The sequence below is a fragment of the Nerophis lumbriciformis genome, linkage group LG10, assembly GCF_033978685.3.
Source record: "Nerophis lumbriciformis linkage group LG10, RoL_Nlum_v2.1, whole genome shotgun sequence".
Classification (NCBI taxonomy): Eukaryota; Metazoa; Chordata; class Actinopteri; order Syngnathiformes; family Syngnathidae; genus Nerophis; species Nerophis lumbriciformis.
Window position 1 is genome coordinate 33,179,739 of NC_084557.2, and position 17,217 is coordinate 33,196,955.

General features: G+C 40.2%; 1 protein-coding gene across 1 annotated transcript in view; it reads right to left on the reverse strand.

Annotated features, from left to right (window-relative positions):
- LOC133612411 (transcriptional enhancer factor TEF-1-like) overlaps positions 1–17,217 on the reverse strand; it is a 146,895-nt gene that overhangs the window by 74,643 nt on the left and 55,035 nt on the right. The window lies entirely within an intron of this gene.

A 17,217-nucleotide genomic window follows, 5' to 3' on the forward strand; every position in this document is an offset into this window, starting at 1 on the left:
TAAAAATGAGACCCATTGCTTCCCTGCTTGGTACTCAACATCAAAGGTTGGAATTGGGGGTTAAATCACCAAATGATTCCCGAGCGCGGCCACCGCTGCTGCTCACTGCTCCCTTCACCTCCCAGGGGGTGAACATGGGGATGGGTCAAATGCAGAGGATAACTTCACCACACCTAGTGTGTGTGTGTGTGTGTGTATGACTATCGTTGGGACTTTTTTAACTTGACTTATGGTTTCAAAGCAAATAAAAAATGTAAAAAAAAATGGCAACTCGGTTACAATAATTTTACCATAAAAACTGTTGTAGATTTTGTTTCCATTTAACATATGCTGTAAAAACCACAGTAAATTTTACCGGAAAATTCTGGCAACACAGTTTCCAGTTTTTTATGGAAAAAAACAAAAGAACACCGTAAATGTCACAGTTAACATCTGACAACTGAGCTGTCAGTTTTTTTACTGTAAAATCTACAGATTTTTTCTTACACTGTACATCAAAAAATAAATAACAATAAACTACATAGGCAATTATAACATAATAATATCATAATATAATAATATGAAGTGGATCCTTGTACATTTACTGTATATTCATATATATATATTCACATAACTGTGATGTCACCCTCAATGAAAACGAGTTTGACGCCCTTGTTTTGCGGTCTTTTTGCCAGATCTGAATAAGAATCATCGCAGAAATTTCAGCTTGTCAAAGCATTTACGTAAACACAAATAATAACTTTCCATTACCTGTCCCAGTACACCATCTGCATGCACAACACAGACCTTGTATCTGATTTTATAATTCATTGCCATCATTGATACAATTACTATCACACACGTGTGTTTTATAATTGGCTTTGCTGTCATTGTTCCGACTTAATAGACTAACATATAGTTCACAGGGTTTCATAAAGAACTCATTTCATAGTGCAGGCCTGTCTGCCGAGTTCCCACTGCTGGGGGCATATTGTTGCTTCCTTTCATGAATAAAAGCTGCACTTTTTTATTCTTTTTAAGTAGCCCAACAAACACGTCACACAGCAACAAGCAGATTATGGAGGGAGAAAAAAAAAATAAAGGGGGTTGCCAGCTGCCTACAATTCTTCTAAAATCCCCTATGGTAAACAGCAGGGTTGGCATGCAGCATGTCACACACACATGCACACTAACACAAATCTAGTGGCAGCTCCTTGGGCAAAACATGTCATTTTGTCTGTGCTCAACTGGTCACACTTCCCATGCTGTGTTCCTTGCCACAGCCTGAACAAATCTATATTGTGATTATGTTGTTTATGTGTGTGTTTATGGTGTGCTCGTCTGTATAATTCACTTCTAAGCGTACACATGCAACAGGAACGGGTAATAGATCAAGCTAAACTTGGCTACACTTAACATCGTCTACAGCGGATCATCAACAAACAAGGCAACAAAGAGGTCATCAGCAGACTTTATGTGATGGATCTACACACCATAACCTAAGTTGGTGAAGTGAAATGAGAAAAAAAAAAAGATATATACTGTATATATATATATATTTAAAATAGCTTAAGAAAATAAAATAAAAATCTAAACTGACATGTGCATATGAGAAGATTTTTCTTTTTTTTAACACTTCCTGGAAAATGGCATCAAAATCTTACCGTATTTTCAAGACGATAGGGCGCACCGGATTATAAGGCGCACTGACGATGGGAGGGTCTATTCAAGTCTATTTTCATTCAAAAGGCGCAACGTATTATAAGGCGCATTAAAGGGGTCATATTATGATTTTTTTCTACCTGTGTACAGCTCCACAAATGGACATTGGAGTGTTACTTTCAAAGGCAAAATTAAAAAATTGCTAGAAACATAATTTTACATGGGACTTTATTGTATTATATGTATAGTACATGTTCCAAAAAGAAAAGAAAAGCATAAAACACCACCAGAATTAGAGATATTACAAGTCAAAGTGATGAAGCTTAGTGTTACGCTCATGACTTGGTGTAACTAAACATTACCCTATAAGATGAAGGCAATTGCATTTTATTGATATTTGAAATGTATTCAATGTTTATAAATGAATATTTAAATATGCTAAATGTAAAAAAGGGAATTACTATTCAAAATAAGATCATTAAATGAAATCTAGTTTGGTTATGCCATCATGAGCGCAACACAAGGTTGTAAAACTTTCAACTACAATTCTAAATTAGATGTCAAATGCAAACTGAAATCAAATACACACAGCTTAAAGATTGATCAATACCTATTTAAATTTAGTAATACATAAATATGATGATTTATCAAAATATAAAAGAAATATACCTGAACAGAACGCTCATCATGGTTACACCAAAAAGTAACGCTATGAATCGCGTTTTTCCAAGTTTTTGGGGCATTTTTAATGCTAATTCCAAGCATCTCCTTTTTATTATCCATCCATCCATCCATTTTCTACCGCTTATTCCCTTTGAGGTCGCGGGGGGCGCTGGAGCCTATCTCAGCTACAATCGGGCGGAAGGCGGGGTACACTCTGGACAAGTCGCCACCTCATCGCAGGGCCAACACAGATAGACAGACAACATTCACACTCACATTCACACACTAGGGCCAATTTAGTGTTGCCAATCAACCTATCCCCAGGTGCATGTCTTTGGAAGTGGGAGGAAGCCGGAGTACCCGGAGGGAACCCACGCAGTCACGGGGAGAACATGCAAACTCCACACAGAAAGATCCCGAGCCCAGGATTGAACCCAAGACTACTCAGGACCTTCGTATTGTGAGGCACATGCACTAACCCCTCTTCCACCGTGCTGCCCCCTTTTTATTATCGTTGATTTTAAATGGTCAAACTAATGCATATTATATATGCATGCCCTAGTAAACAAAAAAAAAGTCATATTTATTTTGATTGTTACATTTTGAAGTACATTTGTGCAGGTGGATGCGAATGTACCCATTACCAGAGCTGTACACACATGTGAAAAACTTCCCTGTGGTCTACATAACATGCAATGGTGGTTCTTTGGTCAAAATGTTGCATAGATTATGTTTTACAGACCATCTTCAAGTCACTATCTGACAGTCGCTTAAGGATGCGCCGTTTTGTGGGCGGTCTTACAGGAGTGGAAGAAGTGTGGAAGAAGTGTCACAAAATGTAGCTAACTGTTTTAATGACATTCAGACTTTACTTAAATCAACAACAGAGCAGCGTCTCCTCAACCGTCGCTCACTAGTGCAACAACAACGCCAGAAAAGTGTCCCGTGAAAAAACTTCCATTTTTCCGTCTAATAACTGAGTTAGAACTTTACGCTACTTTATATTAGAAATGGCAACAGCTGAGGATGAACGCCGTACAACAAGAGGATAAAGAAAAAGAAGAAGCGTATCGACTATGGTGTCAGCACAGACTACAATGGCGGACGCGTGCAAATTCTAAGAACTCAAGCAGATCTCAAATACAGATCAAAAGGTAAGAAAAGTTGGTTTCGCATAATATTCCAAAACAAAAGGTGAGATAATATGTCTGCTAATGGGTGCCATTTTGCGGTCCCTATTATACACACACACCATAATAATACTCGTACGTCTGACTACTGTAGCCGTAATACGCCGGCAATCCATCAAGCGGTGCGGCTTCATAGCTTACCAAAGTTGTGCTAAAGCATTTTGATAGATTTTTGAGCGCCGTGTATAATGTTCTATATTCTCATTTCAAGTTTTGGTGTTGTTTACTGGCATCATATTGCAGTCTCAGGTATCTCTTATGTGTGACTACCATCTACTGGTCACACTTATTACACCGTGTACCAAATAAAATTGCTTCGAGGTCGGTATGCACAACAAGCATTATTCCGTACTTTAGGCGCACTGTTGATTTTTTTAGAAAATGAAAGGATTTTAAGTGCGCCTTATAGTCTGAAAAATACGGTACTTCAGTTATGTTGCTAACAAATAAACAAACCCTGGGGAAAACATCACCTCTTTGGCGTAGGTAAGAAAGTCTGCATTCTGCAAAGCAATACCTTCGCCTTGAACATTTTCAAGGCGACACACAGTCAGCCGATCACATCGCACAGCACCGAGGTAATCACCCAAAAAAAGTTCATTAAGGGAAATATGAGGAAACTGAAAAAGAACTTGATAAATCCTCAATCCATCCATCTGTTTCAGCACCGTTTATTTCTCTCGATGTCGAGGGGGGCTGGAGCCTATCGAACTGCACTCGGGCGTACACCCTGGACAAGTCGCCACCTCATTAACTGTCACACAGAAAATAAATTTGAAGCCGGCGAAGCCAAACATCAGTTTGTGAGGTATTCACATTATTAAAAGTTAAATTGTTAGTTAACTTTTCTAAAAAACAGCATTTTCCAGACTGATATAAACATGTCCATGTCCAGAAAGTAAAAGTTAAGAGACATTATTGCTTTACACTGGATGTTCACATTGTGACTTTAAAGAGTCACATTGTGTAAGTTTTTTTTTATATATTTGCTTGAAACAGTGGATGTACCTGCACAACTATTTGAACCTAATATTACTAGAACATTTTAGAATTATGTTTGTCTTCAGTTACAGTAAGTGTGTTATCGTAAACATTCCTGACACTTCATTTTACACACTATAACATTTTCAAGCCTGTTTTTGTTGTTGACATATACCACAATAATATTACACCGTGGCCTTAATACCGTGATAATATCGTACCTTGAGATTTGATACCATAACATCCCTAATAATTAGTAAAATTAAGTCCACCTGCTTGTTCTTATGCCTCTATCTGGGTACAGGACTAAGGCATATTTCGAATACCCCTGCTTTTGCCCTCCCTCCAAGGTTTTGCGCCTTCACATCAATCAAGAGGCGTTCACATTATCCGCCAGGTAAGGGGGAAGGGCAAAGTACCTTCCTCGAAGCAAAGTGAGTTTGCAGACCTCCCTCGAGTGCGAGGAGAAAGATGGCAGACCAGAAACCCAGAGAAGCATACAAATGTAACTAATAAGTGTAATTAATCATTTCAATCAAATCAACACCCGTGGTTTTGGTCAGACTTCAAACCTTTGCTCGTGCACGTAAATATTGGCTTCAAACACAAATACACAATGAAACACAAGAAAATAAGAGTAGCACAACAGCAAAGTTGAACATTGCTTGCAACGGCATCTTGAAAGTAAACAAATATTTGCATATCTGCCTTATGTGACTGCTGGCAAACGGCGAGGGTTGATGGCAAGACTCAAACGACGTCCATATGCATAGGGGCGTATTTGCAACACTTCGCCATCGCACTAGAAGCTGGAGCCAAGGGTGGGGTCAAGTAGAAGAAGGGAGGGAGAGGAAGGAAAATTCAAATTGAGCCTAGGAGGACACCTGCCTGAAGCCGACCAGAGGCTCTTGAACCAGAGGGACATCTGTCTGTCCTGTCAGAATGGCTTGTTTTAACGTAAACAATGGTCAAAATAGGCCCAACACAAATAATGATTAACCGCTTTTGGTGGCTTGTTAGCAAGGTAGCTGCTCGTTCTTACGCCGCTATGTGGGGTGGGAGGTATGTGGAAACGTAACGGCGTAGTCGCTTACGTGCCCGAACGCAAACTATGCAGTGATGTAGCAAACGGTGTCCCAATATCTAGGGAAGATTACAAAACTCTAACCCTTGTTGCTTAATTTCGAGGGTGTATAGTGGTAGTGGGTGAAAGCTAGTGGTAGTGAGTGAGGGGGAACATTAGGATTGGGCCAGAGAGACCAAAGGTAGCCTCGAAGGAGCTGCTGAGTTCCACAGCAAAGACTGGAATGTCTGTGCATAGGACCACAGTAAGTTGTACACTCCACAGAGTATGGCTTGATAGAAGATTGGCCAGAAAAAAAAATAAGAAGGCAAGTCTTCAGTTTGCCAAACAGCTTGTGGCCGACTCCCTAAGTGTATGGCCGAAATTTCTCTGGTCCGATGAAACTAAGAACGTTTCGGCCACAAAGGAAAATGCTATGTCTGGCAGCAACCCAACACATCCCATCAAACCAAGAACATCATCCCCACAGTGAAATATGCTGTGGGGATGTTTTTCCAGCAGCAGGGACTAGAAAACTGGTCCGAGTCAAGGAGAAGATAGATGGCGATAATTGCACGCATTTTCAAGAGCAAAACCTGTTCCAATCTGCCTGTGATTTGAGACTGGGGCGAAGGTTCGTCTTTCAGCAGGACAATGACCCAAATCATCCTGCTAAAGCCACACTTGAAGGGTTTAAATATGTTGGAATGGCCTCGTCAATGCCCAGACCTCAATCCAATCTCTGGTTTGACCAAAAGACTGCTGTATCACAAGCGAAAACCATCCAACATGAAGGAGCTGGAGAAGGAATGGGCAAAAATCCATATTGCAAGATGTGGCAAGCTCATAGAGACTTATCAAAAGGGACTTGCAGTGGTAATTGCCGCAAAAGGTGGCTCTACAAAGTATTGACTTTAGGGGGGTGAATAGTTATACACAATAAAGTTATTTTGTTTTTTGGCCTTTTTGGTGTTGGGTTCACAATAGGGATGTCCGATAATGACTTTTTGCCGATATCCGATATTCCGATATTGTCAACTCTTTAATTACAGATACCGATATCAACCGATATATACAGTCGTGGAATTAACACATTATTATGCCTAATTTGCACAACCAGGTATGGTGAAGATAAGGTACTTTAAAAAATAAAATAAAATAAATAAAATAAGATAAATAAATTAAAAACATTTTCTTGAATAAAAAATAAAGTAAAACAATATAAAAACAGTTACATTGAAACTAGTAATTAATGAAAATGAGTAAAATTAACTGTTAAAGGTTAGTACTATTAGTGGACCAGCAGCACGCACAATCATGTGTGCTTACGGACTGTATCCCTTGCAGACTGTATTGATATATTTTGACATATAATGTAAGAACCAGAATATTAATAACAGAAAGAAACAACCCTTTTGTGTGAATGAGTGTAAATGGGGGGGGAAGGTTTGTTGGGTTAGTGCACTAATTGTAAGTGTATCTTGTGTTTTTTATGTTGATTAAATAAAAAAACAAAAAACAAAAACAATACCAATAATTAAAAAAAACTATACCGATAATTTCCGATATTACATTTTAACGCATTTATCGGCCGATAATATCGGCAGGCCGATATTAACGGACATCTCTAGTTCACAATAATAAAATTCAACAACTTCAAAGTTGTAGGCATGTTCTGTCAATTAAATTATGCAAACCCTCAAACAATCCATTTTAATTTCAAGTTATAAGGCAATATAACACAAACAATTCCAAGGGGGTGAACACTTTTGCAAGACGCGGTAGCTAAAATGCTGGATTTACGCCTTCAAAACGCAAGGCTGAAACGGAGATGCGCTGTTTTTACAAGTGTCTGTTCTCGGGTGCCCGTTTCTTTGCTTACTATGTTCACTTCCATTTATTTCCTCTCCTTTACTTCCATCATCTCTCCCCCCCTGCCATCATACCCCGAGCTCTCCTTTCAAACAGCAATCTGTGCATGTTGGACCTTGTTTCTACTACACTGACAGTGTGCATATACAGCTGCATGCCTTTAAGTGATAATATAGCCAGGGGACAACATTCACTTTTGTGTGTCTACAGATGCAACTTTAAGCAACTGCATAAGTCAGCATAGATTCAAATGTGTCAGAACAGGACTCGAAAACCTGTGGTTCCAGAATCGAATGCAGCTTTTCAGTCTCCTTGTTTTGAAAATGCTTGAATAATTTCTGACTGTCTGTGAGGCTGTCAATGTGTACAGGGCGAGTTCTGACTGGTGATTAGATTAGCGTAAGTAAAGCAAGGAAAAGGAATAAGGAGTTGGTTATGATGGCTTGTGTGTGAGATCCAAGCGGTAGGCTATCCAAAATCCCCAAAAAAGAAAAATATCTGAAAAGTGTAACTTTGCTTTCCAACCATGGAAACAGAGAAAGTAAGTTGAAAGACAATGCTCGGAAGAAACAAATAATATTCATTGAATTGAAGAAATTGTCAATGGTCGACTGTGTGGCAGACTTGGCGAGTCAGTTGGAGCATAACACTGCAGAATTGGCACAAAACTGAAGCAGAAGCAGCCAACTTTTGTGCCAACAAAATCGGCGGAAAATTACATGTATCCATAAAAATATGGAAAAAGCTGCTAGTAGGACTGGGCGGTATACTGGTATTACAGTTAATACGGGTATATTTTTAGAAATATATATATATATATATATATATATTTGAGACAATAGTGCCATACCGTTATCTTTTCATGTGCTTTTGTTACGGCTGTAAGAAAGCCTCTGGCTCACGTCCGGAGTCACTACCGCGTATTGCCAACACCAAACCCCCACCTCAATCGCCGACGTGCCTGCACCATAGCTCCAGCGGCTGGTGGAGGCGAGCAACGGCCCCTCTTTATTAACCAGAGAGCAGCCCTCAGAGCCGACAAACGGCCGCTGCTAACTGCTAAAGCTAATGATACGGTTTACCTGAAACCCTTACTGATGTCACACGTTGCTTGGCAACATACACTGCTTTTTAAGGGCACACTCACACATGCATATATGAGATATATTTAAAGTTTTTTTTAATTTCCTTAGTAAATAATTACATTTATAAAAGATGAACTGCACTTTTTTTTAATTTTGCCTATAGTTCACAATCATGAAAGAAATGACAATGGAATGATTTTTTTTCTAAATGCATTCTAACTTGTAAATAAACTTAAATAAAAGTCCGCTGACAGCTGAGCCAATGGAAGGTTCTCTATTCCACCTATAAAACCCAACAAATAACCATTGAAAAACCACCAACAATACTCCATTTACACTTCAAGACTTAAATATTAACCAAGTATTAGTGATATTGTTATTATAAGCGCTAACACGGACAAACTATTTATAACGGCGATGCGATCACTTCTTGTGTGCCAATGTTTACATCATCGAGTGGTCTGCTGCTTCCTCGCTTCCCTGCTCTCTGTGTGTTTATTGTAGAGCATAGATATTGCCTCTCACTTGGGTAGAAGAAGGCGGAGGACGTATTCCGACAAGTTGGTACACTTTGACAGCCAATTTAAACTCGTAAATGGCGAGAACGACACAAAAAGACGCAAGGTTCTACCCCCCTTTTCTTCATGAGGATTTTGAGTCATTCTTCATCTAAATGGGAATAGATGAACATCCTAGCAGTCCGCATCCTAATTTACAGTAAGTGATGTTTTATTAAAGGCCTACTGAAACCCACTACTACCGACCACGCAGTCTGATAGTTTATATATCAATGATGAAATCTTAACATTGCAACACATGCCAATACGGCCGGGTTAGCTTACTAAAGTGCAATTTTAAATTTTGCGCGAAATATCCTGCTGAAAACGTCTCGGTATGATGATGCCTGCGCGTGACGTCATGGATTGTAGAGGACATTTTGGGACAGCATGGTGGCCAGCTATTAAGTCGTCTGTTTTCATCGCTAAATTCCACAGTATTCTGGACATCTGTGTTGGTGAATCTTTTGCAATTTGTTCAATGAACAATGGAGACAGCAAAGAAGAAAGCTGTAGGTGGGAAGCGGTGTATTGCGGCAGGTGTTGTGCCGGATAACGCACCCCCGCCGTAGAATGCACCCCGTGACTGTTGTGCCGGATAACACAGCCGGTGTTTCATTGTTTACATTCCCGAAAGATGACAGTCAAGCTTTACCATTGGCCTGTGGAGAACTGGGACAACAGAGACTCTTACCAGGAGGACTTTGAGTTGGATACGCAGACGCGGTACCGTGAGTAGCATGCCGCTGCGGCTTCCAAACATTTGATCGCTTGCCCGTACGTGCGTGCCGCTATGTGCATGTCACGTACGTAACTTTGGGGACTTTGGGGAAATATATGTGCTGTATGAACTTTGGGGAGGTGAACGGTACTTTGGGCTGTGGGATTGAGTGTGTTGTGCAGGTGTTTGAGTTGTATTGGTGGGTTATATGGACGGTAGGGGGGAGGTGTTTGTTATGCGGGATTCATTTGTGGCATATTAAATATAAGCCTGGTTGTGTTGTGGCTAATAGAGTATATATATGTCTTGTGTTTATTTACTGTTTTAGTCATTCCCAGCTGAATATCAGGTCCCACCCGCCTCTCACAGCATCTTCCCTATCTGAATCGCTCCCACTGCCCTCTAGTCCTTCACTCTCACTTTCCTCATCCACAAATCTTTCATCCTCGCTCAAATTAATGGGGAAATCGTCGCTTTCTCGGTCCGAATCGCTCTCGCTTCTGGTGGCCATGATTGTAAACAATGTGCGGATGTGAGGAGCTCCACAACCTGTGACGTCACGCGCATATCGTCTGCTACTTCCGGTACAGGCAAGGCTTTTTTATCAGCGACCAAAAGTTGCGAACTTTATCGTCGATGTTCTCTACTAAATCCTTTCAGCAAAAATATGGCAATATCGCGAAATGATCAAGTATGACACATAGAATGGACCTGCTATCTCCGTTTAAATTAGAAAATCTCATTTCAGTAGGCCTTTAAGTTTGTTGTTTTTTATGAAATCTGCAGTGAGTAATCAGTGATGTATTAGGGGAAAAAAGCCAACCTTGTGATGTGTTTTTGAAAATATTGCGCCGTGTAAGCTTAAAATTATTAAAATACGTAAATATTACATCTCATTATAAATGTGCCTGTTACTAGATTACATATATACTTACATCATGTGTATAAAACATTAATGGAGGTGTTTGGCTGTTTTTAAGGGTTTTATAGGCAAAATAGAGCGGCTCCCATAGGCTCCATTGTAAGCGGACTTGTGTGTTTATTTAATATTTAGAATGCATAAACAAAAAATACATCCGTCGCCATGTCTTTCATAATGATTGTGAACGATAGGCAAAATTCCCCAAAAAAAGTGCAGTTCCCCTTTAAGAGTAATTCTGTTTCTAAATAAAAAACCTTTTTGATTAAGTAACTAGTACCTATAATTAATTACTTTTTAAAATGAATTTTCAGAACACTGGTAGTAACATTAATGGGGTGTTGAGTTTAAACTAAACACTTTTTATCTCTTGTTTAAAATACCGATACATAACATATATCGCGATTCGTCCTAAAAATACCAGAATATCAGTTTTGGTCTGTATCGCCCAGCTCAAGCTGCCGGGGGTGTGTGTGACGGAGAAGCAGTTCGAAGGAAACATTGAAAGTCAAATCTCCCAAGTATGAACAACCAACTGTTTATAGCGGCACTTCTCGTGCGAGCTCCCCACACCATGACAGAGCACTCCAGGCACAGTGAGGGTGAACTGCGACTGTAATTACAAAAGGCAATTATCCAACCACCAATGCTTTCCAAGGTAAATGCTGTACATTATTACTTCAAAAAACAACCGAGTTATTTCCAGTACATCCTATGTATTGTATTCGGAAAACTTTATCCATCCCTGTGGGGAAATTTAGGAATCTGTAGCAGAAACAGAAACATGTGTGAGTACCTTGAGGATAGAAAAGCACTATACAAGTACAAACCCCGTTTCCGTATGAGTTGGGAAATTGTGTTAGATGTAAATATAAACGGAATACAATGATTTGCAAACCCTTTTCAACCCATATTCAGTTGAATATGCTACAAAGACAACATATTTGATGTTCAAACTGATAAACCTTTTTTTTTTTGCAAATAATCATTAACTTTAGAATTTGATGCCAGCAACACGTGACAAAGAAGTTGGGAAAGGTGGCAATAAATACTGATAAAGTTGAGGAATGCTCATCAAACACTTATTTGGAACATCTTACAGGTGAACAGGCAAATTGGGAACAGGTGGGTGCCATGATTGGGTATAAAAGTAGATTTCATGAAATGCTCAGTCATTCACAAACAAGGATGGGGCGAGGGTCACCACTTTGTCAACAAATGTGTGAGCGAATTGTTGAACAGTTTAAGAAAAACCTTTCTCAACCAGCTATTGCAAGGAATTTAGGGATTTCACCATCTACGCTCCGTAATATCATCAAAGGGTTCAGAGAATCTTGAGAAATCACTGCACGTAAGCAGCTAAGCATGTGACCTTCGATCCCTCAGGCTGTACTGCATCAACAAGCGACATCAGTGTGTAAAGGATATCACCACATGGGCTCAGGAACACTTCAGAAACCCACTGTCAGTAACTACAGTTGGTCGCTACATCTGTAAGTGCAAGTTAAAACTGTCCTATGCAAGGCGAAAGCCGTTTATCAACAACACCCAGAAACGCAGTCGGCTTCGCTGGGCCTGAGCTCATCTAAGATGGACTGATACAAAGTGGAAAAGTGTTCTGTGGTCTGACGAGTCCACATTTCAAATTGTTTTTGGAAACTGTGGACGTCCGTGTGGAAACCATCCGGATTGTTATAGGCACAAAGTTGAAAAGCCAACATCTGGGATGGTATGGGGGTGTATTAGTGCCCAAGACATGGGTAACTTACACATCTGTGAAGGCGCCATTAATGTTGAAAGGTACATACAGGTTTTGGAGCAACATATGTTGCCATCCAAGCAACGTTACCATGGACGGCCCTGCTTATTTCAGCAAGACAATGCCAAGCCACGTGTTACATCAACGTGGCTTCATAGTAAAAGAGTGCGGGTACTAGACTGGCCTGCCTGTAGTCCAGACCTGTCTCCCATCGAAAATGTGTGGCGCATTATGAAGCCTAAAATACCACAACGGAGACCCCCGGACTGTTGAACAACTTAAGCTGTACATCAAGCAAGAATGGGAAAGAATTCCACCTGAGAAGCTTCAAAAATGTGTCTCCTCAGTTCCCAAACGTTTACTGAGTGTTGTTAAAAGGAAAGGCCATGTAACACAGTGGTGAACATGCCCTTTCCCAACTACTTTGGCACGTGTTGCAGCCATGAAATTCTAAGTTAATTATTATATGCAAAAAAAAAAGAAAGTTTATGAGTTTGAACATCAAATATCTTGTCTTTGTAGTGCGTTCAATTGAATATGGGTTGAAAAGGATTTGCAAATCATTGTATTCCGTTTATATTTACATCTAACACAATTTCCCAACTCATATGGAAACGGGGTTTGTATAACCCATTTACCATTAAAATATACATTCGTATTTGGAAAACAATCTGCTTGTTTTGTGCACTGGCCTCTTGAGATTATTGCAATATACCGCAAATTCTGGACTATAAACGACTACTTTCTTCCTACGCTTTGCACCCTGCGGCTTATAAAACAGTGCAAATAATTTATGTATTTTTCTACGCTGACAGCCATAATGCAAATAGTTTTCATAAAACACATGCAAAAACATTGAAATGGCGTGTTGTTGTTTGTGCTACGGCGCCATCTTTTGGACGAGTTTGCTCAATTCAGGTGCTACTTGGTGAATGTGGCCTAGTGGTTAGAGTGTACGCCCTGAGATGGGAAAGTCGTGAGTTCAAAACCCGGCCGAGTCATACCAGAGACTATAAAAATGGGACCCATTACTTCCCTGCTTGGCACTCAGCATCAAGGCTTGGAATTGGGGGTTAAATCACCAAAACCGATTCCCGGGATCACCCTCATCTCCCAGGGGGTGAGGGTGATGGGTCAAATGCAGAGGATAATCTCACCACACCTAGTGCGTGTGTGACAATCATTGTTACTTTAACTTTTTAATGAAAAAGTACTGCCTTTCGCACAGGGTCACCAAGCAAGTTTATTTAAAAACATATTCAGTATGATATAAATACTCTTAATCGTCAAGATGAAAATAGGTTAAAATGTTTAAACACCTGATACTCAGTATTTATGTTGTTTATCAGTATGTTAAAAATAGTTACTGGTTGAAATGCTACACTGATCTACTGACATCAGGTTGGGTTTTGAATCTGTTATAGGTTTAGTAATGAGTGTGGAATTGCTCACAATAATAAGGGACATCAGGAGCGAGTTGGTGAAGTTTAGTTTTCACAAGATGCTCACATGAGGGGCCCGGTAACAGATGGATGCTGGAGAGAAACATTAGTCACACAACAATCAACTCTGACTACTGGGCTTCATACCCCAAATTACCCCTCCTTCCTTGTGTGTGTGTGTGTGTGTGTGTGTGTGTGTGTGTGTGTGTGTGTGTGTGTGTGTGTGTGTGTGTGTGTGTGTGTGTGTGTGTGTGTGTACGCCGTCAGGCAGGCCCAGGCCTCTCCAGCCAGGGCTGCAAGCTTCATGGTGCCAATGCCAAACCCTCAGTAGAACACACACAGGGCATCCAGCCACAATCCTCCAGCTGCTTTGGACCCTCACATTCTCCCTTGTTTTTTTTCCCCTCCCAAGTGTACTAGTTTCTTTCGGGGTCTCCCACATGCCAACTACATGTATGTGTCTGTGTGCATGTGATGCACTTGTATTAAACCCTCCATAGTCTTAAAAGGCAAGCCAATGTTGTTTTAACTACGTGACGTTTGGCTCATGTTTGCTTCACCAGAGGGTATAAACATATGAATTGCAGTGGGGGTCTTGGTTGGTACTTTTATCATCACAAGTCAGTCATTACCCTGCACTAATTCTTTTATTGGACCATTGGATGCCATTTGTTTTAACTGATTCCAACATGTACAAACACCGGTTCTATGACAGCAGATTTTCCAATAATCCACAAAGCAAACATTGTTATACTTTTGACATGCTTTAGGATTAAACCGAATTATCTTGCATATGAATTATTTTGTCCAGAATTGAATGATTCCTTCAGATCAAGGACACAATTGCAGTGTTTATGGATCTAACCAAAGCATTTGACACAATTAATCACAATATTTTAATCAAAAAACTAGAACTATACGGCATCAGAGGGTCAGTCTTAAAGGGGAACATTATCACAATTTCAGAATTGTTAAAACCATTAAAAATCAGTTCCCAGTGGCTTATTATATTTTTTGAAGTTTTTTTCAAAATTTTACCCATCACGCAATATCCCTAAAAAAAAGCTTCAAAGTGCCTGATTTTAACCACCCGTCCATTTTCCTGTGATGTCACATAGTGAAGCCAACACAAACAAACATGGCGGAAAAAACAGCAAGCTATAGCGACATTAGCTCGGATTCAGACTCGGATTTCAGCGGCTTAAGCGATTCAACAGATTACGAATGTATTGAAACAGATGGTTGTAGTGTGGAGGCAGGTAGCGAAAACACAATTTCAGAATTGTTAAAACCATTAAAAATCAGTTCCCAGTGGCTTATTATATTTTTTGAAGTTTTTTTCAAAATTTTACCCATCACGCAATATCCCTAAAAAAAAGCTTCAAAGTGCCTGATTTTAACCACCCGTCCATTTTCCTGTGATGTCACATAGTGAAGCCAACACAAACAAACATGGCGGAAAAAACAGCAAGCTATAGCGACATTAGCTCGGATTCAGACTCGGATTTCAGCGGCTTAAACGATTCAACAGATTACGAATGTATTGAAACAGATGGTTGTAGTGTGGAGGCAGGTAGCGAAAACGAAATTGAAGAAGAAACTGAAGCTATTGAGCCATATCGGTTTGAACCGTATGCAAGCGAAACCGACGAAAACGACACGACAGCCAGCGACACGGGAGAAAGCGAGGACGAATTCGGCGATCGCCTTCTAACCAACGATTGGTATGTGTTTGTTTGGCATTAAAGGAAACTAACAACTATGAACTAGGTTTACAGCATATGAAATACATTTGGCAACAACATGCACTTTGAGAGTGCAGACAGCCCAATTTTCATCAATTAATATATTCTGTAGACATACCCTCATGTTAGCAGGCCAGGGAAGCTAGGGTCAATATTCTTCTCTTGATCATCTTCGGGACGGTGTGAGCCAAGACATCCAGGGGGGTTTAGCTCGCTCGTCTGCGGGAACAAACTGCCGCCATTGGTTGCCGTGCTACCGAGGTCCTTTGTCCCTGAATTGCTCACACACTCCGGCAGATTCAATGGGGGTCTGGCGGCAGATTTCTTTGACTTTATCGTTGGAAATGCATCTGCTTTGAGTGTCGCGGGATATCCACACATTCTTGCCATCTCTGTCGTAGCATAGCTTTCGTCGGTAACGTGTGCGGAACAAACGTCCAATTTCTTGCCACTTTCGCATCTTTGGGCCACTGGTGCAACTTGAATCCGTCCCTGTTCGTGTTGTTACACCCTCCGACAACACACCGACGAGGCATGATGTCTCCAAGGTACGGAAAACAGTCGAAAGAACGGAAAATAACAGAGCTGATTTGACTCGGTGTTTGTAATGTGTTTGAGAAAATGGCGGATTGCTTCCCGATGCGACGTCACGTTGTGACGTCATCGCTCCGAAAGCGAATATTAGAAAGGCGTTTAATTCGCCAAAATTCACCCATTTAGAGTTCGGAAATCGGTTAAAAAAATATATGGTCTTTTTTCTGCAACATCAAGGTATATATTGACGCTTACATAGGTCTGGTGATAACGTTCCCCTTTAAACTGGATAAGAAGTTATCTAACAAACAGGAAACAATACGTGAAGCTAGGCGAACACACATCCACACGTTTAAGTCCTGACTTAAACGTGTGGACAATGCTGAAGAAACAAGTCCATGTCAGAAAACCAACACGTTTAGCTGAACTGCACCAATTTTGTCAAGAGGAGTGGTCAAAAATTCAACCAAAAGCTTGTGAATGGCTACCAAAAGCGCCGTATTGCAGTGAAACTTGCTAAGGGACATGTAAGCAAATATTAACATTGCTGTAAGTATACTTTTGACCCAGCAGATTTGGTCACATTTTCAGTAGACCCATAATAATTTCATAAAAGAACCAAACTTCATGAATGTTTTTTGTGACCAACAAGTATGTGCTCCAATCACTCTATCACAAAAAATAATAGTTGTAGAAATGATTGGAAACTCAAGACAGCCATGACCTCATGTTCTTTACAAGTGTATGTAAACTTTTGACCACGACTGGATATACGCTGTAAAATTAGTTATTTACACACAAATATTTTGTAAAAGTTTATTTACATACCTTAATTGTTTCCAAATGGAGCCTGTAACACCACAGCAAAACGACTGATCAAACAAAACAGAAGTCATCGTCATGAACCCACTAGCTGCAGAAACTAGCTCTCCAGTCAGCTAAATAGACTCAAAAACTCCACGGTGAATTTACTGAGAAATGTGTGGTACTGAAACAATACAAAGATTGCCATTGTAAGTTAATAATACTAATACAGACATATGAA